At 37.7% G+C, this 25,875-nt stretch overlaps 1 long non-coding RNA gene across 2 annotated transcripts in view; it reads right to left on the minus strand.

The window, feature by feature from the left end:
* The window catches only part of LOC129532143 (uncharacterized), a 217,690-nt gene that overhangs the window by 66,311 nt on the left and 125,504 nt on the right, over nt 1-25,875 (minus strand). The window lies entirely within an intron of this gene.

The following is a 25,875-nucleotide window of genomic DNA, read 5'->3' on the forward strand; positions in this document are numbered from 1 at the left end:
GAACACTATGACTCTCCATTTATCAATATAACAACCAAAGATGGAAGTGAGTTATGTGTTCATACTTTGTAACGCTAAGGTATGGTAAGAAAGATGAAGTGACAACATTTATCCCATCTGGTGGATGAAAATATTACATAACCTTGCTTGTAAGGAAATCTCTTTTGTTTTTCTTCAAGGAGGTGAACTTTGAGACTATCCTTGGACCTCAATTTAAGCTTGAGACAAAGGAAACTGATTGTTTTATCTCTTTGTAACCCAAACACCTGTAAATCTACTTCACCAAGCTTTGACAGTATCTGAACACTTATTGATCTTAAAATGGTACAAAAACCTTTACTTGTTTGCCAGTCAACAAAGGTTAGTAAGTAGTTAATATAAATTTAATATTCTAAAGAAAATGTGCACTTCTCGTAACCTTACACTTCCTAATCTACTTCCCAGATAACCGAATCACTTTACTTTTTATTCTGGAGAGGAAGTGAGTGGGACACAGATGGTTTGACATATCATTACGCCTTTTTTGTTGGGGTAGTCTTCAGTTTCACATTTTTCTTCCATCCTTCACTTTTATTCAATTATCTAACAAATAATTACTCTGTGCCTAACATGTACTGGCTCTGGAGTATGATTGTGAATGAGATAAACATAGTTCATGCTCTTGCAGAGCTTACAGATTAGTGGAGAAAATTCTCAAAAGGCACTAATTATATAATGCCATGATTGCTTTAATGGGCTAGTATAGTGCATAGTGGAAGCAGCTATGTGGAACACAACCATAGCTGACAAGGGAAAATGGGCAAGGAAAACTTCTTGGGAAAAGGACATCCAAGCTACAATTTAAAATACAGGTAGGAATTAGCTAGGAAAAGCAGCTGAAATATCATGTTCAAAGCAAGATTAAAGATAGGATAGTGGCTTCAGATAAATCCAAGTTGTTAAAAGGAGCTAGCTAAGATAGTGGGTGAAAGGTGTGATGCAGTCTAGGCCAAATTCTATACAAGGTTGGGAATCATTTAAAGCATTTAGGCTGAATCCTGAAAGAGGGACCACTGAAGTTTTGCAGGAAGAGAAAGAGTGAGTTTTAAATGCATTAACCAGATTGGAGGAGGGCTAAACAAAGTATTCTTGTAGTAATCCAAGAGAGAGATGATGAAAGACTAAACTAAAAAGGTGTTAATGGTGTTTAAACACTAGAACTGACATGTTAGAGATGACAGATTGAATGGGCAAATAAATGAAAAGGAGGTTGCAAGGATGGGCCTCTGGTTTCTAATTCAGAAAATATATAATATCTGATGTTTTCCCCTAAGATGAGAAACACAAATTCATCTTTGAACATGTAAAATTTGAGCAATGTGTGACATGGAGTTGCCAACTGACTTTTAGATACGTAACACAGAATCAGGAGAGGTGTGGCCTAAAATATATTGACTTGGGAAAGTAAATGATGATTGAAAGAGTAAGGATGGTCTCAAACAATGTAGTATCTTGAGAGATAGAAGCTTTTTGGTTTCATGGAAGAAGGAGGGGTGGGGAAAAGAGAGAGAGAGATTGAAAATAAAAAAGAGAGGATAAACTCAGGATTAAGCTCCCTGAGAAGGCTAGGCAACATAGAATAGAGATCACAACTAGAAGATACAGCAGCCTTCAAATTGAAGGATACTTCTGCCATTTTAACAGGAGGGAAGGAAAAAGGGATGATTATAGAGATACTTGTGGAGTGATATCAGGAAGTTGAATGCTATAGTTTAGATATGTGTCCCCGTCCAAATCTCATGTTGAATTATAATCCCCAGTATTGAAGGCAGTGCCTTGTGGGAGGTGATTGGATCGTGGGGGTGGATTTCTCGTTAATGGTTTAGCACCATTCTTTTGGCACTGACCTCATGATAAGTTCTTGCAAGATCTAGCTGTTTAGAAGTGTGTCCCCTTGCTAGCCCTCTCTCGCTCTTGCTTTCACCATTTGATGTGCCTGTTACCCCTTCACCTTCTGCCATAAGCTTCCTGAGGCCTCCCCAGAAGCCAAACGGATGCCAGCATCATGTTTTCTGTACAGCCTGCAGCACCATGAGCCAATTAAACCTCTTTTCTTTGTAAATTACCCAGTTTCAGGTATTTATTTATAATGATGCAAGAATGGCCTAATACATTGAGCAAGTCCTATTTCCTCTTATTTGTAGAAACCACTGACTGAGCACTCTGAAGGAGAGTTAAAGGTTTTAAGAGAATGAAGAAAATTTCAAACGTTCACTAAGGAGAACGGGGAAAAGAGTTGACTAAGAAAATAGAAAAGGATACCAAGAAATCATTGAAGAAGAGATTAAAGTTAGAGGACATTATTTTGTATTTGCATAAATGTGCATGTTTCAATTTTTCTCCAGCACATACATTACTCTGGGCATGAGCACAGAAAGCAAGACAATTGCCAGGAGAATGTAATGAAAAATGAGTTGAAACACTGAAAAAGATAAAGTACATCAGTGGAATATGAACAGATTAGGGAATAAAATAAAGAAGAGGAGTGGGCTGTGGAAATAAAAGGAATCACAAAACTGGAGGCTCAGTGAAGTTAAAGAACATGTGGACTAGGAAAACCAAGATGGTTGAAAAGACAGCAGATTGTGAACACACAAAAAATTCTGAGCTTAAATTGTCAGCAGCAGTAAAGCAATATCAAGTAATGAGAATTCCAGCTGTGAGGCTGTATGAGTGATTTGCTGGAGAGGCACAGAATTATAGGTCAATGGAGATAAAGTCATCCATAAACTACAAACAAGCGAGTTGAAGGAGCCATCCAGGGACATTTAGAAATGTGGTTTAGTCAAATGGCATGAAACTTTCAGAAATAAAGGTATGAATACATTATGTTAAATGTCATAAAAACACCACTGTTATGGTATGAAACAACTTCACAATTTCTAAAGGCTTATTTTTCATGCTTTATACTTGATGACTTGATATTAGCTTGTGGTTAATAATTTGTAACAAATATAACATGAATAAAGATGCAACATAAACTAGGTAAGTTCTATAAACTGAATAGAACATGGAAAATTAGTACACACAGTGCTATGGGGTGATGACAAACTGAAAGCAAGTGTTATTGTTTTTGTTTTGTTTTGTATTGTTTTGTTTTGTTTTGTGACGGGGTCTCTCTCTGTTGCCCAGGCTGGAGTGCAGTGGCACCATCTCCGCTCACTGCAAGCTGCGCCTCCTGGGTTCACGCCATTCTCCTGCCTCAGCCTCCCGAGTAGCTGGGACTACGGGCACCCGCCACTACGCCCGGCTAATTTTTTTGTATTTTTAGTAGAGACAGGGTTTCACCGTGTTAGCCAGGATGGTCTCCATGTCCTGACCTCGTGATCCGCCCGCCTCGGCCTCCCAAAGTGCTGGGATTACAGGCGTGAGCCACCGTGCCTGGCGAAATCAAGTTTTATAATGATGTTTTCAATTTGTATAATAAATATTTCCGAGTATTAACATTTTATCTTTCATACTTTTTCAAATGTAGGTCTTTTAATACTCCAATTAAGATTTTCTTATTACCTGAGGAAAGAAGTGATTATTAGCATGGCAAAAAACAAGGAATAGAGTATGTTTTGAAAACTGTCATGTTGAAGATTTCTATGTGCGTTATTCTTCTGTAAACATGTAAACAGATAGTGATTAAAAATAATATAACTATAATAATAATTTTACGTTAATAAAAATGCCATACAAGACTCTACTTTTTTAAGAGTTTGATTACATAAAACATTTCATAGTTGCTTATGTTGAGGATATTATTTCTAAAAACAAAGAATGAATCATATTGTATATAAACAAAATGTATTGAAAGTTGTTATGCTATGAAAAAGGAACTTAAGTAATTATCTGAAATTCTAATGTAAATTCTTTATAAAAACATGCAGGCATGAACACTGATGCTGAAGATATAGGAAGCCTTTTTCCCCTGACCTGAAATCACTTTTAGTAGAATCAAATGATCTGGGAATGGTGGTTCCAAAATTTTGTTGCTATCACTAGTTTAACTTAGCCTTTATTTTTATTATTACTTCTACCACAAGATGGGTGTTTATGAATGTGAGTGGTATAAATGGACAAAAACCTGAGGTAGCTTTCTTACTACCTCCCTACTTCTAGTTTTGCCTATCTTCATTTATTCAGATGACTTACATTCATTGCAACTTGTTAACTTATGTATTCACTGATTCATTCATCATTGCTTGTGTACCTGTAAAGAGTGTCAGCTATATTCTAAATCTGTACTGTCCAACATAGTAGCCATACATAGCTATTTAAATTAATCTCAAACTAACCAAAACTAAAAATTCAGTTCTGCAGACATTCTAGCTACATTTCAGGAGCCCAAAAACTCCATATGGCTGGGGGGTTGTTTATTGGCCAGCACAGATATAGAACATTTCTCTTATCATAAAACATTCCATTGGACAGTCCTATTCTCAAGCAGAGGAATGTAGAGATACAAGTTGAAATCTCTGCTGTGAAAGCTCATGGATCATCAGAAAAAAAAATTAAGATAGAAGCATCTTCAAGGAACTTTCGGTTAACAAAGAATAAACATCTAAATGAATCTGAAGAGAACATGAAATGAACAAAATGATGCCTGACATGGATTTAGTCAGGTGCTCAGGGAAAAGCAAGCAAAGGGAATATCATTTGCAATGCTCATGCACCAAACATAACAACGACAACAAAAAAACTATACTTTCAAGGACATACAAATAGTTTTAAATGGCTAGAATGTGGAGTGATATTCGATGAGGTTTTCCAACAAGTCTCATGTTTGGTTTAGTTTGGTTTCATCTACAAAATAGGAATAATAATAGTACCTAACTCTTGAGGTTGATGCTATAATTAAGTAATTTTAATATATGAAGCACTTATAACAGCTCTTGGTACTGGCAAGTATTTATAAGTATTAACAATTATTATTATCATTGTTATATTATGTATATTATTTTTAAAAGATTGGAAGTATGATCAGTGACTTCAGAGTAAGAAACAGAGGCACACTCCTCATCAGAACACCATAGCCAGTGATATTCAGGAAAAGAATTAAACTAAAAACCTCCTGATCCTTCTGTTTCTTATGGAGGGAGTGTGAATGGTGGGAAAAGGATGTCACTGCTTCTAGATATGCTGGTGGGGGAAAAGTCACAAACAAATAGGAGAAATAAAAATTAGCTTAGAGTACATAGAGCCAGAATATTTCCTGACTATTGCATGTGGGTGTGTGCTTTTAACTTACAATTATTTTCCTTTTTTTAACTTTACTTGATAAGAAAAAAACATATCAGAAGTATGAAGCTAAAATAAAACTGTGTTTTCATTATTTCTTTTTGTTCCTCTTTTTCCTGGTTCAAAAGAATCAAGATTAAAAACTGCCGAGAATATCCTAACACAGACTGTTCTTATAAGAATTTCAGTCGACTTTTGGAAACTTGAAAGGTTTGGGTGGTTTGGCTAAAAGTCAACCAAGAATCAAACATTTTAACTGCTTATTCAGACTGAACTTTTCAACCATCTCATGTTGTTCTTTTTACTACTACACAGTAATGATAAAAACCACTGTTTTTTTCTTAATTTACTAAGGCAAATATTTGCAAATACTATGCAAATAGCAGCATTTAAATTTGTAACTAATTTATTTCTCTTGCATTAAGCTATGAGAGCAATGTAATCATAAAATCATTCATTATTAAAGTGACCAGTTTAATACTTCAAGCTATTTTACTCAGTAATAAAAGAGCTTCAATAACAAATGAAATGTTCTTCTTTCCTCAAGGAGCATAAATTATAAAAGTTTGTGAATTTGATTAATTTTTTGGTAGTTTCCATGAAGTAGTTGGTTATATTTGTGATTGATTGAAAATAGGAGGGTTCTGATTTTACATGCAAGCTAATTTTAACGGGTAAGAAAGCTTTGAATTTTTCTTTGACCCAAATCATTGGCAATAATTTTATGCATCACACTATTACTCTTATCAATTAGGTTGAGATTATCTTTATTAATTGTCTCAGTCACAATGCCCCAAGCCACAACTAGAATTTATAAATCAGAATCTGCAGGAGAGGAAACCTGGTCCTCAGAATTTCTTTAAACTCTCATAAGTAAAACTGATGATCACCCTCTTAGAGCAGTAATTTTCAATATCAATAGACTACCTTCTTTATTTCCGGATGGTAAATATAAAAGCCATTCATTTTGATAAAAGGATAAGATCAAATTTAAAACAAAAGTATTTATATATTACATAATTATAATGCAATTTATATAATAAAGTAATATGGATTTCAAAATATAAATCTTAGGCAGTACTACAGGAAAATACAAATTACATTAATCAAATATGTGTACTTACAAAGCAGTGACCTCCTTTTCCTATCACTCACACTATCCCCTCAAAAAAAAGAAGGGTCAGGAGGTTTTTAAATTGCTTTCCTGAATATCACTGGGTATGGTGTTCTGATGAGGCATGTGCCTCTGCTCCTCACTCTGTAGTAAGTGGTTGATCATACTTCCAATCTTCTAAAAATAATAGTAGAAATATAATAATGCTAATAATTGTTAATATTTATAAACACTTGGTAGTGCCAGGAGCTGTTCTAAGTACTTCACATATTAAAAATTAATTAAATTTTAACATGAAGAGTAAGAGTTAGGTACTCGTATTCCTATTTTGTAGATTAAACCAAACCAAACCAAACATGAAACCTGTTTAGAAAACTTCATCGAATTATCACTCCACATTCTAGCCATTTCAAACTATTTGTATGCCCTGAAAGTATTATGCTTTTTTTCTGTTTTGTCTATGAGCATTGCAAACAATATTCCCTGTACCTGCGTAAGAGAGGCAAAATGTCTTCTGTGTACCCTTCTATGTTCTTTGGCCTATGAATTAAATTGACATAAGACAGATTAACAGGAGAAAATTATTTTAATTACATGCGTTTGCACTGGAGTCCCACAAAACATGAGATTCAAAGAAGGGTCAGATGATTGAAGCTTATATGGCATCCTGAGCTACAGAAAGGAATTCCATTCCCATATATGTCAAAGATGTCTCTGCCTGAGAGCTTTTTCTCAACTCACACGCTGTGTAAGGCTAGAAGTGACCACGATTAAACACTTAGTTGTTGTCACTCATTCATTTATAGAAATGAATTGAAGGATAAGTGTCTCAGGTTTTTTGAAATTTGGATCAGAAAACTTGGCCATCTACCAGGGGTTTTCCTTAAGACTGAACCTTAGTGCCTCAGGGATATCCTGGCTAGTTAAAGCACCTTTTATTAATTTTGTTTCCTCTCCTATCTTACTTCCCACTTCTTTACTGATTTTTCATGCAGTTAATTTGCAATCAAATCCTTTTCTTTTTTTTTTTTTTTTTAAGATGAAGTCTCACTCTGTCGCCAGGCTGGAGTGTAGTGGCACGATTTCGGCTCACTGCAACCTCCACCTCCCTGGTTTAAGTGATTCTTCTGTCTCAGCCTCCCTAGTAGCTGGGATTACAGGCATGCACCACCATGCCCAGCTAATTTTTGCATTTTTAGTAGAGACAGGGTTTCACCGTGTTGGCCAGGATAGTCTCAATCTCCTGACCTCGTGATCCACCCGCCTCAGCCTCCCAAAGTGCTGGGTTACAGGTGTGAGCCACCACACCCAGCCCAAATCCTTTTCTTGAAGTATGCCTCTAGGGAACTCAGCTAAAGAGTGTTGGTGAAGGATGAGATTCTGGAGTTAGATCACTTGCTGTGCAAATGTCAACAAGGCCCTCCTTGCTGTTAGTAACTGGGTTAATAATTATCCACAGCATCCTATACAATGCAACTACTCATATGGATTAGATTAGAAAACCCAGAAGACTTGTAGAATTCAGCACTGGTTTATGTAATAGCTCTAGTGCTTAAAAGAATGCTAATTATGCATATTGTGATATTGTTTGGTGATTGTTAACACCATAGAAGCCCCAAAGAAGGAAAGTAACAAACACAGAATAGCAAACAAAATGACTTATAGTGTGACTTTCAGAAAGTGTCCTTGGTGGCACTTTAGGAGACCCTTATCAATTCTGGCTAGAGACAGGAGTGTGTTGAAAACTACAATCTTAATTGTAACAAGCACACACCACAAAGGAAGCTTAATTTACAGCCATAGCAGGGCTTCTCCTGTGTTAAAGCCAAAGCCGTGTTAACAAATAAATGAGACCCTTAGGCCAGAATGTTTGGGTAGAGATGCATGCGAGAGGTGTTTAAACCTCTAGGTAGCCCTAAACAGTCTAAGCAGGGTGGGAAGATTTCACTTTCCTTGCTGGAGAAACATAGCCTCATACTATTATGAGAAGGACTCACCTGAAGCTAAGGCCCTGCCAAATGATTCTTGGCCTCCTTTAAGGTGTCTCCACCACTGCTCACAGCTTCTAGCCCAATAGGGAAATTCAAGTCTCACCACAGCTCAGGTAAAGTATAGTTCCTGCTATGGGAGGGAAATTATACACTAAAAGAATTCTAGGTCCTGGCTAATATGTACCGGCAGAAATCTGTAGAACACGCTAGGCAATTGATCTTGAGGATGTGGGACCAGAAAAGATGAAGTAAAGGCCGGTAGAAAATTGCTGACTTAGGGCCACTCACTCATCATTTAGAATTGAATAATGCCTTAAGAATGCTGGAGATAGGTCTAATATGTTTCAATAATTATTCCTTGAAGCTTGGAAACACCAAGTAAATGAGGTAGATATGTCAGAACTGCTCCAGCAATTAAGAAAGCAGACAGAAGTATCAGAAAAGTGAGCATGTACAAACAGATTTATTCTACAAGACCAGAAAAATCACCAGTGGACAATGTTTGAGGGTCGTGCAGCTGGACACCTGGGAAGGAGCTGGTTTTGGTCTGGTTTGAGCATCATGGAGCTGGAGACCCAGGGAGGGGCTGTGTTTTTCTGGTTTGAGGGTCATGGGGCTGGACAACCAGGGAGGAGCTGGTGTTTTTTTGGTTTAGGGGTCATGGAGCTGGAGATATGGTGTGGGGGTGGGGGCAGTGTTGTTCTAGTTTGAGGGTAGAGGAGCTGAAAATCCAGGGGGAGGAGTGTTTTTCTAGTTTGAGGTCGTTTGAGGGTCAGCTGCACAACCCTCAACCTGGAGGGACACCAGCTCCCCCCTGGGTCTCCAGCTCCACAAACTTCTCACTGGAGAAACACTAGCTCCTCCCCGGATCTCCGGCTCCATGGCCCTCAGACTAGAGCAGCATCAGCTCCTCCTCAGGTCTCCAGCTCTACGACACTCAAGCTGGAACAGTGTCAGCTCCTCTCCGGGTCTGCAGATCCACGACCTTCAAATGAAAACAACATCAGCTCCTCCTTGGATCTCCAGCTCCATGACCCTCAGACTCAAACAAGAGCAGCACCAGCTTCTCCCTGGGTCTCCAGCTCCACGACCCTTGAACTAGGAAAACATCAGCTCCTCCTTGTGTCTCCAGCTCCATGACCCTTGATCAGAAAAACATCAGCTCCTACCTGGGTCTTCAGCTGCAGGACCCTCAAAGTAGAACAACTTCAGCTCCTCCCTGGGTTTCCAGCTCGAAGAACCTCAAACTAGAATAACAACAGCTCCTCCCCAGGTCTCCAGTTCCACGACCCTCAAACTAGGAAAACATCAGCTCCTCCCTGTGTCTCCAGCACCAAGACACTCTGATCAGAAAAACATCGGCTCCTACCTGAGTCTCCAGATACAGGAGCCTCAAACTAGAAAAACATCAGCTCCTCCCAGGGTCTCCAGCTCCATGACCCTCAAACTAGAACAACATCAGCTCCTTCCCAGGTCTCCAGCTGCACAACCATCAAACTAGAACATCAGCTCCTCCCCGAGTCTTCAGCTGCATGACCCTCAAACTAGAACATCAGCTCCTCCCAAGGTGTCCAGCTGCATGACCGTCAAACTAGAACATCAGCTTGTCCCCGAGTCTTCAGATGCACAACCCTCAAACTAGAACACCAGCTCCTCTCCGGGTCTCCAGCTGCACGACACTCACACTAGAAAGACGCCAGCTCCTCCTGGGTTCTACAGCTGCATGACCCTCCAAGTAAAAAAACACCTGTTCCTCACAGGGTCTGCAGCTGAACGAACCTCAGACTAGAAAAACACCAGCTCCTCCCCAGGTCTCAACCTGCAAGACCCTCAAACTAGAACAACATAAGCTCCTCCCTGGGTTTCCAGCTCAAGGAACCCCAAACTAGAATAACACTAGCTTCTCCCTGGGTGTCCAGCTCCACTACACTCTGATCAGAAAAACATCAGCTCCTACCTGAGTCTCCAGCTTCAGGACCCTCAAACTAGAACATCAGCTCCTCTCCGAGTCTCCAGCTGCACGACACTCAGACTAGAAAAACTCCAGCTCCTCCCAAGTTCTACAGCTACATGACTCTGAAACTAAAAAACACCCTCTCCTGCCTAGGGCTTCAGCTGAACTAACCTCAACTAGAACACCACCAACTCCTCTCTGGGTATCCAGCTCCATGACCCTCAAACAAGAACAACACCAGCTCCCCCCTTGGTCTCCAGCTCCATGACCCTTAAAACAGAACAACATCATCTCCTCCCCGGGTCTCAAGCTGCATAACCCCCAAAATAGAACATCAGCTCCTTTCCAGGTCTCCAGCTGCAGGACACTTATACTACAAAAACACCAGCTCCTCCCGGGTTCTACAGCTACGTGACCCTCAAACTAATGAAACACCAGCTCCTCTCTGGGTCTCCAGCTGCACAAACCTCCAACTAGAACAACACCAGCTCCTCTCTGGGTCTCCAGCTCCATGACCCTCAAACGAGAACATCAGCTCCTCTCCAGGTGTCCAGCTGGATGACCCTCAAACTAGAACATCAGCTCCTCTCCGGGTCTCCAGCTGCACAACACTCATACTAGAAAAACGCCAGCTCCTCCTGGGTTCTACAGCTGCACAACCCTCGAACTAAAGAAACACCAGCTCCTCTCTGGGTCTCCAGCTGCACGAACCTCAAACTACAACATCAGCTCCTCTCCAGGTTTCCAGCAGCAGGACACTCATATGAGAAAAACACCAGCTCCTCCCGGGTTCTACAGCTGCACGACCCTCAAACTAAAGAAACACCAGCTCCTCTCTGGGTCTCCAGCTGCACGAACCTCAAACTACAACATCAGCTCCTCTCCAGGTTTGCAGCAGCAGGACACTCATACGGGAAAAACACCAGCTCCTCCCGGGTTCTACAGCTGCACGACCCTCAAACTAAAGAAACACCAGCTCCTCTCTGGGTCTCCCGCTGCATGAACCTCAAATTAGAACAACACCAGCTCCTCTCTGGCTCTCCAGCTCCACGACCCTCAAACTGGAACAACATCAGCTCCTCTCCAGGTCTCCAGCTGAGAGACCCTTAAATGAGAACAACATCAGTTCCTCCCCGAGTCTTCAGCTGCACGACCCTCAAACTAGAACATCAGCTCCTCTCTGGGTCTCCAGCTGCAGGGCCCTCAAACTACCACATCAGCTCCTCCCTGAGTCTGCAGCTGCACAACCCTCAAATTAGAACATCAACTCCTTTCCGGTTCTCCAGCTGCAGGACACTCAAAAAACGCCAGGTCCTCCAGGTTCTACAGCTGCACATCCCTCAAACTAAAAAAACAGCTGCTCCTTCCCAGGTCTCTAGCTGCACGAACCTCATACTAGAACAGCACCAGCTCCTCTCTGTGTCTCCAGCTGCAAGACCCCCAAACTAGAACAACATCCACTCCACCCAGTTTCTACGGCTGCACAACCCTCAAACTAAAGAAACACCAGCTCATCTGCCGGTCTCCAGCTGCATGAACCTCAAACTAGAACAACAGCTCCTCTCCGGGTCTTCAGCTGCAGGACACTCATACTAGAAAAACGCCAGCTCCTCCCGGGTTCTACAGCTGGATGACCCTCAAACTGAAAAACACCCGCTCCTCCCCAGGTCTCCAGCTGCATGAACCTCAAACTAGAACAACAAGTCAATACTAGAAAAAACACCAGCTCCTCCCGGGTTCTACAGCTGCATGATCCTCAAACTGAAAAACACCTGCTCCTCCCCAGGTCTCCAGCTGCACAAACCTCAAACTAGAACAACACCAGCTCCTCTCTGGGTCTCCAGCTGAATGACCCTCAAACTAGAACATCAGCTCTTCCCTGAGTCTTCAGCTGCACGACCCTCAAAATAGAACACCAGCTCCTCTCCGGGTCTTCAGCTGCAAGACACTCATACTAGAAATACACCAGCTACTCCCAGAGTCTGCAGCTGCACAACCCTCAAACTAAAAAACACCAGCTCCTTCCCAGGTCTTCAGCTGCAAGACCCTCAAACTAGAAAAATACCAGCTCCTCCCCAGGTCTTTGGCTCCATGACCCTCCAATTAAAACAACATCAGCTCCTCCCGGGTCTCCAGTTGCACGACGCTCCAATTAGAACACCTCTCCCCGCTGGATCTCCAGCTCCACGACCCTAACAGAAGAACAGCAACACCAGCTCCTTCATTGGTCTTCAGCTCCACAACCTAAGACATCAGTGGCAGCACTGGCTCCTCTGTGGACCTCCAGCTCAACGACTCTCAGACTTAAAAGGCAGCAACGGCTCCTCCCCAAGGCTCCATCTCCACCACTCTCAGATTTGAACAGCGGTCGCACCAGCTCCTGTCCGGGTTTTCAGCCCAATGACCCTCCCTGAACAATCCCTTCTCATGAAATTCAGCAGTCAAGTAAATGAATAAATGTTTTGTTTTCAAATAATAAAAATAAAAATAAATAAAACTCAGTGTTAGTATGAACATGGAGATAAATCAAACTAAAAATTTTTAATGATACAAGTCATTATCTAAATATATATGGTGCTATAGGGGAGGAAAAATACCTCTCTTCTTTCCATCTTAGACTACTGGCTGAGGCCATATAACAAAAGACAGATTAACAAGAGAAAAGCATCTGAATTTATTTACTATAAATTTTACCTGACATGGGAGCCTTCATAAGGAAATGAAGACCCAAGGAAACAGTTAAACCTAGTGCTTTTTTTTTTTTTTTTTTTTTTTTTTGAGATGGAGTCTCACTTTGTTGCCCAGGCTGGAGTGCAATGGCACAATCTCGGCTCATTGCAACATCCAACCCCCAGGTTCAAGTGATCCTCCCGCCTCAGCCCCCGCTAGTAACCGGGATTACAGGCATGCACCACCATGCCCAGCTAATTTTTGTATTTTTAGTAGAGACAGGGTTTCACCATGTTGGCCAGGCTGATCTTGAACTCCTGACCTCAGGTGATCCACCTGCCTAGGCCTCCCAAACTTTTGGGATTATAGGCGTGAGCCACCGCGCCCAGCCAAACCTAGTGCTTTTATAGTGGGCTGGATGAAGAATAAAGAGTCGTGGAGAACTATGATAGGGCAAAAACAGTATGATGTAATGGCATTAAACTGGGGCAACTTAGTAAGGGCAGTATCTTCAGATTTTCCTAGGTATCTCTGTGTCTTTTGAGATAAGGATGCTCATTTCTTCTAGTTGTAGAGAAGTCATCTTTCACATGAGGGTCTTACGATTTGCTTCAGGAGAAGATTGAGAAAATCCTTCCTAGGTTTTAAAACTGGCCTGGGGAGAAGGGTAGCAGAAGGTCACAGAGACATCCCTACTTCTGCCATTTTCTCAGATTCCTTCTGCTCAAAATATTCTGTATATATGCCAAGATGCCATTATTTTGGAGTAACATGTCCTAAACCCTATCAATGCCTTAAGGCATATTCTCAGAAAATTAAAGCCATCTAAGAAAAAGAAAAATTGTAACTAAAAGAGATTATAAACATTGTTCAACATTAGCTAAAAATAAGTTAATTTTTGCAAAATATATTTTATAAATGTTCATATATCTACAGAACATTATTCATGAAAACATATATTTTAAAGTTCCCAAATGAATTACAGATATCAGTGATGTTTTATGCAATACTTTATATATGAAGTCTTTGATTCTTTTTCATTAAGCTAGTAAGAATCTGTTAATTACCTCTTATTTGGATGTCTTTCTATTTATCAATACCTGTAAACAGTTATTGAATGTTTATTATGTACCAGGCTTTTTCCTAACTTTTAAATTGATTTTCTTATAATCCTCACCCTAGCCCAATGATATAGGCATTATCACTATGTTAAAAAGTTGAGAAATCGAAAATGAGGCTAAAAAGGATGAAATAATTTTCCCAAGATTGTATAGCTGGTTAGCGACCAAGCTAGGAGTTAAATTTCTATAATCTGACTGCAGTGTCAGCACATTTAGATATTATCATGGTTACTAAAGTACATATTCCATGAAATAATGCCTATGTATTTTTTCAAAATCTGTCAGCATAAAAATTATTCAAACAACAATTTATATAGTTTATATACTACATCTTTCAACCAATATTTTGAATCACATCCATTTCCCTTCCAGATTATAACAAATAAATCCAAAAACCAGTAGGAGCCAAGGGGACCACAGACATAACCACCAAGTCTCCCCTCTCCTAGACACTCATAATCAAAACACCTTAGGCACTTTCATTTCTCTCTTTGCTTTTCCACTTCTCAGTTCTTATTAAAATAACTGTGTTTAGGGCTTTATTATCTCTAGCCTGCTTTGTTTTACAAACTTCCACCATTTTCCTTCTTCAATCAATCATATTTATCAGAGCCAGTGTTGGAAAAAAAATAAAATAAACACTATTCCTTTCCACTCATTTGCTTGAAAACTCCATGGATTTCTGAAACAAGTGCACACTTCTCAGTCAGCCTTCAGGACCTGATAACCGCACCTTACTCTTGTGTCCTAGAACTCTGTGCAAGAGAACTGGTCATCTGCTCCTTGCTTCTGCAATGGGCTTCCCAACGAGAATGCACCCCTTTTCAATAAATGTACTCAAAGTTTGCTCTTTCATAAGATCCTGATTCAACCTCTCCCCACAAAGATTCAGCATTTCATGTTAAATTATTCACAGATTTTTCTATAAATTATGTTTATAATATTTTGATTATTCAGTTATAAAATTACAAATTCTTCAAAATGGAAGAAATCTAGGACGTTATTTAATTTTACGTGTTTCAGATGAGGAGGATGGGGGCACTCAGTGTAGCAATACTTACATTTATATTTCGATACATTGTTCTCTTATTTCCAAATATATACACACATTTTTTTTTAGTGTCTGAGCAAATCATTACCAAATAGTTATTGATTGATCAGCACTTGTATAACATAAACTTTAAAGACTAGTATATAGACTAGTATATATCAGAATCATCTTGAGGGCTGGTTAAATCAGTTAGCTGGGTCCTATTCTCAAAATTTCTAATTCAGTAGTTTTGGGGTGGAGCCTGAGAATTTGTCTCAAACAAGTTCCCAGGTGGTGTTGAATCTGCTCATCCAGGAACCATATTCGGAGAAGAGGTGGCCTAGGCTATAAAATGACAAATATAATAACAGCCTATCATAAAAAATGTCATACCTCTGTCCTTAAATTTTCTTTCATTCTATTTTCTTAATTTAATATACAGTGGTATAATATCAGAAGAAAAAACACATTTGCTTTGTGTTATTTTGATTTTAGTTTACCTAATTCATTATGTATAAAACATTGGCTTTTCCTTTCATACATTACTAATTTAATGAACTTAAATACACTATTTTGATAACTATAATTGAAGTTCTTACTTTCCGTATGAAATTTAAAAAATGGTTTATTCAATATTATTAAAATATATCCCTGCCTAGGTTTAAAAAATAAAAAATGTTGAGACAAAGGCTGTTGATCAGAACCATTTACTAAGTAATTCTTCATTTCTCACTACTGAGTGGAATCTGCCAAAGAATGGAAGGTCATATCTTTGAGGACTTCCTCAGAGGTACAAAGTGCAGTCACAGCAGTACATAAATGAACAAGCCTAGCAGAAATGACCTCATTTCAGATTAAGAGAACAAGCTGCCTAGAATTCTTCATAGCTAATGTACCAAATTCATACCACGCTTTGTCACTGATTTTTGTTAAAATTAAATACAAATTGGGAAGTTGTTGTACATGGCAAAAGAAAGCCGCTTATCTTTAAAGAGCAAAGCTATTAGACAGTGACTAATGCAGGCATTCTATCACTATTCCTAGGAAAGCTGTGTCTGACATCTGTTATTTTTGTTTATTTTTATTTTCTACATATGTTCAGATTGTTTTAGATGTGCCATTGTAAATATAACCAAAGCTTTTTATCTCAGTAGCACCTCCTAGAGCAAATAGAGTCTGCCAAGGAAGCTGGCAAAATTAGAACCCGCATCTACACAAACACTGGGACCTGAGATTCATTCATATATATATTTCATACCTAACACATGCCTAATTATAGACTAGGAAGAAAAATGTAGGGAAAGTATAAGAAATGTATATATAGTGTATAAATTTTATTATGAAATATATTTAGAGTTTCCATAGTCAAACATCTGTTGAATGCGGCTCTCGAAACATCAACAAAGAAACCTATTAAAAATATTAAGCTGAGTTTTTTGCTCATCATACTTAAGAGAACTACCTTAACAAAATCTTAGTAACATCCCAGAGGAGAGAACACAAAGTCTAGACATTGAAATTGTGAGGTCACTTTTAAGACAGTTCTTTCAACATGGGGACTTGGTTAGGATTGGGTAACAATCATGAAATAATGGTTTATAAGCAGTAGACATAGCAAGGAGAGGATGATCAGGCAAGGAGTCCAAAGAGTCATAGAGTATAAATTGTTGTTTGATGCTTTTCTGTGGAAGAATTAATGAGTCCTTGAGAAAATTCATGAAATTAACAGCAAAGAAATTTATCATTTTTCTCATCCTGGGCAAGCGTTTTCAGGAATTATAAAGTTAAATTGATGAAGACAGCACAATACTAAAGTCATGTTAATATGGATAGTAAGCCATGCAGTTGATTTTATCAAATCACTGCAAAATTCTCCAATCCTTAAAGAATACTATCTCAGAACTGGCACTTTTGCTCATTCTTCATTAGGCGATTCAAATGATCTACAATTCTGCTTCTGGTGCAGTGTGCAATATAAATAGTGACTCCTAGAAGTGCCATATTTAGAGCTCAGTGTTGTTTTTTGTTGTTGAAAGATTGGACATTCAGAAGCATCAGGAGTTAGATCAACTTTATAGTCAACGGGAGGTAGATCAGTGGGAATCAATACTGTTTAGTCCACATGTAGCATCACTCTGTCAATGTCATCAGTTTGTTCATAGGCCCGTGGTGTCAGTTGCATGGTGACCTATGATTGTTCAGTGGCCCCTTCTATGGTGAATAAATTTCCCCAATGTGTAAGTAGACCTGGACTATTTTAGCAGCCTGAATTTTCACAAAGTTTCTCAACAGTGAGATAAGGTCTTCTTACCTTAATCTCAAGTGTGTTTTAAATGTTAGAAAGAATTTCAAAAACATTTGCAGAAAAAATTTAAAACTGCAAACAAAACATAGGAAGTACATTTCTCAGCACACGTTGCAAATAGCTTTCAAAGATCACAGCTGTAAGTCAATGGAGTATGATGAAAGCATCAGGCATTGTAAACATTCAAGCCCAGAAATGGCATGAACAACGTATCCCCCTATTTTTTCAAAAATGCTTTCAGTTTTGTAAAAAAATACATATATATTTATAACAATACCAATTCTCAGGCTATTTCTAAGAAGGATAAATAAAATACAATATTGCTTTCAATTGCTCAAGTGGAGAAAAATGTTCTGGTTTCTAACTCGGCCATTTATCATTTAGCAGAAGCTAAAACAAATGATAATAAATAGTCAAGAGTCGGGGAAAGGCTAACATACATCTAAAGAAATATGTTCATGCAGTCTTCAACATGGCTTCCTAAAGATTTTACAAAGTACTGATTTAGTCTTTTTAAAGCTGCCTTAACAACTTCACTAGGGATATGCTAATCCAACTGTCTGGCAGATGGAATGCTAATGCTTTGACAACTGGCAGGGATGGATCCTCTACAAATTGCTCGTTACTTCATTGTGATTTTGAAACATCCTCTGGAGAATAACTGTCATTACACTCCTTAATGTTACATTATAACTCATAGACTCTGACACCATTATTTAGCTGAGGCAGTGAGTTATTAGCCAAACTGCTGTGGGAGATTTTATTATTTGGAGAATTCCAAAAAATCAAATTAAACAAGTAAACTAGAGCATAAGAACAGAACCCATCCCTCTGTAGATGATTGGCTTTTTCCTATGAACTAAAGTATTGGGTTTCTTTTTGTCTTTGATCAAGATCAAGTAATTCAATTGACCTAAATGTACATAGTGAGCTATATATTAACCAAAATGGTAGTTCCAAGACATACCTTCTTAAAGCATCTATTGGCAACGTATCAATCTCTAATGAGCTGATTATTCAGGAAAACCAGCTGTCTAAATCATCCAGTAACTCTAATTAGTTAATACGTGTGACTGTGCTGGTTTCATACAATATCAGCACATCCTGGTTGCTCAAACATTATCAAAATCAATTATGAATTACTGGGAATAGCAAAATGAAGAGGTCATTATTGAGTCAGATGATTATTTGAGGAGATATTCTGGGCAAATTTCAAGCTAATCACAGCGTGTTTATGGAAGGAAAGGAAAGGGTGAGGAAGCTTCCTGATTAATGGAGATAGCCAGTGAGTGGTGTGCTGATTGTTAAAAAACTTTGTAAGCCAGTTTGTTAAACACAACTATTATTTTTAAAATAAGCCTGTAATCCCCAGCACTTTGGGAGGCCGAGGCAGGCGGGCGGATCACGAGGTCAGGAGATCAAGACCATTCTGTCTAACACAGTGAAACCCCGTCTCTACTAAAAATACAAAAAAATTAGCAGGGCCTGGTGGTGGGCCCCTGTAGTCCCAGCTACTCGGGAGGCTGAGGCAGGAGAATGGCATGAACCTGGGAGGCGGAGCTTGCAGTGAGCAGAGATCGCGCCATTGCACTCCAGCCTGGGCGACAGAGCGAGACTCCATTTCCAAAAAAAAATAAAATAAAATAAATAAATAAATAAATAAGTTATATAACCTTACAATTAAATAAATTATACTAAAATTGAAATACCTAGTCAAAACCATCATTTCATAATTATTTTACTACATTTAACAGTTATCTACGTTCTTGGATTTATTTGTTGTTGATGTAAGGAAAAAGTACCGTGTAACAGCTCACAAACTTCCTGAAAATTTAACAATCAGTTGTCAAAAGCTGAAAGGTGGTGGCTTCAGCACACCACTGACTATCTCCATTAATCAAATTCCTTCCCAACTCTGAGTTCAATGATGACTCATTGATAGCTTGGAATTGGATTTACACTACAGAAATAAGCAAAAACTGCAGTTTGGTATTTAGATAGCTGAAGATAATCATCATTCCGTTGCAAACCTATAGGGCTATTTCACATTTCTGTAAGCAAACACAGAAACTGTCTGCTAACTCTGAGTTGGCAAATATATGAAAACTCCAGTTTCAAACGTGTTATAACAATCAACAGTTGTATCATTGAATTAGCTTAATAAATTATGTAGGACATAATGTATGTTTGTTTGAATTCAAATTCCAGAGCTTGTCAAATAGCTGGGATTTTATCTAATAAATGTTGTAAAATACAACTAAGTCCAATAAAAGATAAAAGCTGTACTTGGAAGGCAGATAAAACTAACTGAATTTCACAAATGGCAGTATCACCAACCACCTATTATTTAATGACAAAATATTCATTAAAATATGGCAGGATAACTTAAATAGCTAAAATTGATATATAAGTATCATTTGGAGTAATACTTCTCCAATAGACAGATAAAAAAATTCTTCAAATTACTCTACTAAGCTATGAGTTTTGTTTTTTTTCACTAAACTATGATTTTGAGTTTTATCCATTGAACCTGTATAAAAATCTTAATTTCTTCACAATTATCTTTACATATTGTTCTAAAGAATCTGATTTATTTTAGTGTTATTCTAGTTATAAGCATCTTAGTCATCATCTCACTGTCTATAACCTGAGAAGGAAAGAATCATATTTGTGACTTGCTGTTAAGTTTAATTATCAACCTGCTAGACAGAATTGCACTTACTGCGAGTGTAAAAGTCCCTTGTTAAGTTAGCCTGCTCTTCCACTCAAAGGAACACTGTCGCTTCCAAGACTTGTCCTTCTAACTGCAGACTGTTGGATCTTTCCTTAGCAACACTTCCTTTTCTACTCTGTTGGGTTCTCTTCGCTTTCAAAATTAATTCTCAGCTAACCTGGACAACACTGTGATGTTTATTTCCTTCAAAATGATTTGTACCCCAGTAAATTATAACCATTCAGATTCCTGCTTTGCACACAGAAAGCTATTCGTTCTTATCCTTTTTCTTTTGTTACTAATAGAATGCATGCATTGTTTAAATTATTTGCCTAAGCTTTTTTAATAGAGTAAATAGTACAGCATAGAATTTATTTTGAAAAATAAAATAAAGGGTCCAGGCTTTTTAAACATACAAAAATTAAGAACACAGAGTGGCCAGTTTTCAAACAAAAAAAGCATTGCCCTCCAAAAAGTCTTTTAGAAATAAAATTTAAAAATACAACTGTTGTTTACCTACTTTTGAAATAATTATGATAATTATGTTGGATGTTAATAATAAATAAATTCACTCTAATTCAATTCATTGGCAATGGAATCATCCTATTTCATCCACCCACCCTCAACATGTTTTGTTCCAACATTACGCACTAAAACAGAGTCTCTTTTACAGAAGACTACATTGTTTTGGTGTACTGTTATTTTGAAACCAGAGATAGGAATGCAAAACAAGTCTATTTAGAATGGATTGTCAAAACAACATCTGGTTTTGACAGATTTTGCTTAAATTGCTGATTGTTCAGCATCTGAAATTACTTTCCTCTTAGTATTTTTTTTAATATGAACATGAAGTTTTCCACTAAGACATATCATAAATAAATAAGATTCATTCTCTTCTGGTCTTTTCAAATGTGAATTAACTCAAAGACTCTTAAACAGAAGAAAAAGAACACTAGAACATATGCCTATTACACAAGTATCTAAAACCTCTAGGGTCAAACTTGGAAATCTGTTCTTTTTTCTCATGTGAATAAATCTAGTTTAAAAATGTGTGTGCGTGTGTGTGTGTGTGTGTCTTCACTTTTTACATTCATATTAATTTCAATTTATTGATATAAAGATATTAGCAGGATATTTGTATTATATTTTCATACTACAGTTTTTCTGCTTAACACACCAATAAAATAAATGTTGCTCACTGACAGTGTACCATAGCCACTTAGAGTGTGCAAAATTTGCATGCATTTAGTTATCTGAACCTATAAATATATGAAAAAATAAGCATTGTTTGGTTTTTATTTCCATTATAGACAGCAAAAAAAGATATAAATAGGGCCATGGTACAATGATTTAATTATAAGAGGAAAAAGCTTTATCACTGGAGAAACACTTGTGAAGTTTACAACCCTGAGACACAGGCCTCCCAAAAGATTGAGTTTTAATCAGCTTATGGAAGGCTCCCATTCCACCACACTATTTTACCATACCAACGGTGCTTTCATATGATAGCTGTGGGTTCTAAAGCTGAACTAGCTGTAACGTACAGACTTTCTAGAAGAGGTACTTAGGAAAAGCCCAAAGTCAAGAGCATAGCTAAAAACAAAGACACTAAAGGAATTTGAAGACTCTAGAACTGCAACAAAAATAAAGAATACCTTTCTTGGGTTCATCAGTAGACATAACACAGCCAAGGAAATAAGCAGTGAGCTTGAAGGTAACTTAATAGAAGCTTCCTAAACTGAAAGGCAAAGAGAAAAGGAATTGAAAAAAAAATGAATATGAATATTCACAATAATTTCAGAGGATGTAATATATGTGTGAACATAATATCAGAAGAAGAAACAAACAAACAAAAAAACAGAAGAAACGGAGAGGAAGAAATATCTGAAATAGTAATGGCCAAGAACTTTTAAAAATTAGTGGTAGACACCAAGTCACAGATGCAGCAAGTTCAGAGAACATCAAGCCGAATAAAAACCAAAAACCCCACAGGTGGGCGTGTCATTAAAACTGCAGAAAACTAACAAAGAAAAAACAAATTCTTACAAGAAGCCAAAGGAAAATACACCTTACTTATAGAGAAACAAGGATAAGAATTATAATAGCCTTTTGTGCTACAATTAAAAAGATACTTGGTCTTTATCCCTCTTTCCTGGCACAGAGCTGCTAAATCCCTTGGAATTTCCTGAGTGATAAGACTTTGTTATGCTAGCGAGGTTACACATGTGAAATATATTGTATTTTATATGCACACACGTATTTACATGTATTTATTTGTATATATATGTGTATGTAGGCATATACACATATACACGCACATACACACACGCACACACATTTTTTTTTAAACCAAGTCTCCCCTTTGTTAATTGAGTACTATTTCTTCACATCTACTGTCTTTGGTCTGGAAGTGCCTCCATATAATAAATGATAAACATTAGTGAGAGTAAATTACTAAGCTTTCCAAATAAGACTACGTATATTTGAATAAATGTTATTTTTTTAAATGATGTACTTAGGCGTTTATGCATTTCTCCATTACTTAATATGTTTTCAGACTCTTCGGTAAGCTCTACAAATGACTTATTACCAATATAGGAAATCAGACTGAATATTGGTTCTCTCACCTTATTTTATTTTTTTTCTAAAGGCTACATGCATAGCCTGATAACCCAGTTGATTCAAATAACAAGTTCAAACAAAATTAAATATGGCTGTCTGAAAGGTAATTTTTACCTTGAAATATTTACCTAAATTGGAGACATTTAAAGTAATGTGCTATAAGTTTTTCAGGCTAGTCCCAAAAGTGAGTTTTAAGGTACATCATATTAAAGTACAAATAGGAGACACTTTGGTAGCTTCTGCCAGACCATGTTCTCTGCTGCATGCCTTTTCCATCCCCGTAGTTAGGGGCCCCAAAACATGATGTTTGTACTATATGCTCACGACCCCTTACAAGTGATCATCATAGAAACAGATAGACATCCACGGTAGGATGAGATCAAAGATCAAAATATGTAATCAGAGAATTCTAAGTAGTTGCATTCTACTATGTAAAAGATGCAAAGTTGATTAGTGTAAAAAAATAAGATGATAGAGAAAATGTCCTTTATTAGTTGTCAAAAAGACTTTCTAGTTCATTGCCACAGATGCTGCCTTAGACCCGGCCATTTCCCTATCCTTAGGTTCCATGATATTCTCCAGCAAAATGTTGGGGCTCAGCAAAATGATACCCCAAAGTATGGTGCTTTGACTTGTTGAGTACAACTCACTCTTGAACAATGGAGGACTTATGGGCACTAGCCACCCACACAGTGAAAAATTCACACATATATTTCGAATCCCCTAAAATTTGACTACTAATAGCCTACTGTTGACCAGAAGCCTTCCCCATAATATGAACAATTACCACACATTTTGTATGTTATATGTATTATATACAACATTCTTATAAGTAAGCTAGAGAAAATAAAGATGTTATTAAGAAAAACATAAAAAAGAGAAAATATGTTTACTATGTATTAAGTGGAAGTGGATTATCCTCATCATCTTTAGGTTGAGCAGGCTAAGGAGGAGGAAGAGAAAGAAGGGGGATAGGTATTGCTGTCTCAGAGGTGGAAGAGGTAGACGAGGTAGAAGTGAGGCAGAAGAGGCAGATATACTTGGTGTAATTTTTATTTTTAAAAAATCTGCATATACAAGGACCCTTGCCATTCAACATTGTGTTGTTTAAGGATCGACTGTACTTTGCACTAAGGAAACAGCCTCAGAACCAAGGTCTCTCTGACCTTCTCCCACACCCACTTCTCATCTTTTGCCCCTCTGCCTCTCCTGAAGCACAGAGAGGAGCTTTTCCTAAAATTCCCTTATCTGGCTAAGGAAAATTCCTCCAGAATAAATGCAATTGTCTTAGGTCCTGCCCTTATACTCTCACCAAACAGAAGATTAACTCTCAGGAAGGAAGTCTAGAGTTGACACCACACACAGAGCCACAGAAATTTTGTTCCAGGCTATTATCTGTTCTTTGGGCCTATTTATCTCCCCTAAAAATTATTTACTCTTCCTCTGAAATTGCCTACATTCCCCACTTCCCTCTTTCCTATGAAGAGGGTATTTAATCTTCAATCATCTGGCCCATCTTTGAGTTTTCATACTTTGTGTGACTCCCATTCACATGAGAGAGTGTTTTTCTCCTGTTGATCTGTCTATTGTCAGTTTACTTCAGCAGACTCGATTATCAACTTGCCAGAGAGAAAGTTTTAACTTTCCTACAATAACATAATAAATCTTTCCTTACGTGTTAGGTAGTTTAGGCTATCAAGTTGCTGCCCAAGTACCTTGATTAATTCTATTTTCATAGTTTAGGTAGTGATTTAGACCATTGCTATCAAACAGTAGTTCATGGACAGGTACTAATCCACAAAATATTTGATACTGTCATTGATAATATAAGGAAAATGTACTAGATTGCAAACCAACTACTTTATGACTTTAAAGCATTTTTTAATGGCAAAACTTTATCAAAGAAGGAAGTGGTAAATTGATTTATATTCTGGCATATGCTCCTTATCACCTTTCAAACCTATAATAAACAGATGACATAAAAAATTGAATTAGTAACTTAGAACTGTCTCATAAAGATAAGCCCAAGCCCAGACACTTTTTTGGTAAAGTTTACAAAAAATTAGAGATGAAATAATACTATTTCTTCACATGTTCTCCCAGAAAGAGAGAGGAAGTGAGGAATACTTAGCAAATTATTCCAGAAGGCCAGTATTACCCTGATACAAAAGGCAGACTAAGATGTTACATGAAAATAAAAACACAGATACAAAAATTCTCAATGAAATATTAGCTAAGTAACACATAAAAAAGATTCTACACCATGGCCAACTGAGATTTCTTATGGTTATGTAAGGTCAATTTAAGATCCAAAAATATCAATATATGTAATACACCATGTTTAAAAAATATAGGAGGCCATTGTTTTGGACGAAGTGCCTATATTAGGCTGTAACAGACCAGACTAAAAAGCAAAGGACAGTCACGCAACCCAAACTAAGTTGTCTGGCCATCAGAGAAATCAGGAGAAATAGCCAATTTCCTGAACAGACCAGTTTAAATACTTCAATGGGCATAACAATGAAGTTCCCTCTGTTCTAATCCTTACACAAAAACGGTAGCTTTAAGTAACCTGATGTTGACTAATCAGTTATTTTATATTGTTCTGTCCACCTGTCCCTGCCTTACCAGAAAAGCATCTTTGAAAGGAATAAAATGCTCTTTGTTCTTTGCTTCTGCTTTCTTCAGTTCTTCCCTGTCTAAAGAGCCAACCCTTTTGGTTCAGCTCATTGAAACACTTATTCTCTTTTATGGAATGAAGTTTTGGTGCTTCCAGAATTAAAAACAAGGCCAACTGAAATACTTAAACTAAATTTGTTGTAATTTTGTCTTTTGATAGCCATTTTGGTAAAATAAAGGGCAAGAACCACATGATCATCTCAACAGACAAAGGAAAGTATTTGACAAAAATCTGTCACACTTTCATGATAAACTGTCACGGAAAACTAGAAATAAAAGGGAATTTTCTAAAATTGATAAAGGGCGTCTATCAAAAATGTAGGCCAGTATCATATTTAATGTGAAAGACTGACAGCTTTCTCTCTCATATTAGGAAGAAGGCTAGGATGCCCACTTTTACCAATTTTATTT

This window comes from Gorilla gorilla, chromosome 11 (assembly GCF_029281585.2).
Source record: "Gorilla gorilla gorilla isolate KB3781 chromosome 11, NHGRI_mGorGor1-v2.1_pri, whole genome shotgun sequence".
NCBI classification, from domain to species: domain Eukaryota; kingdom Metazoa; phylum Chordata; class Mammalia; order Primates; family Hominidae; genus Gorilla; species Gorilla gorilla.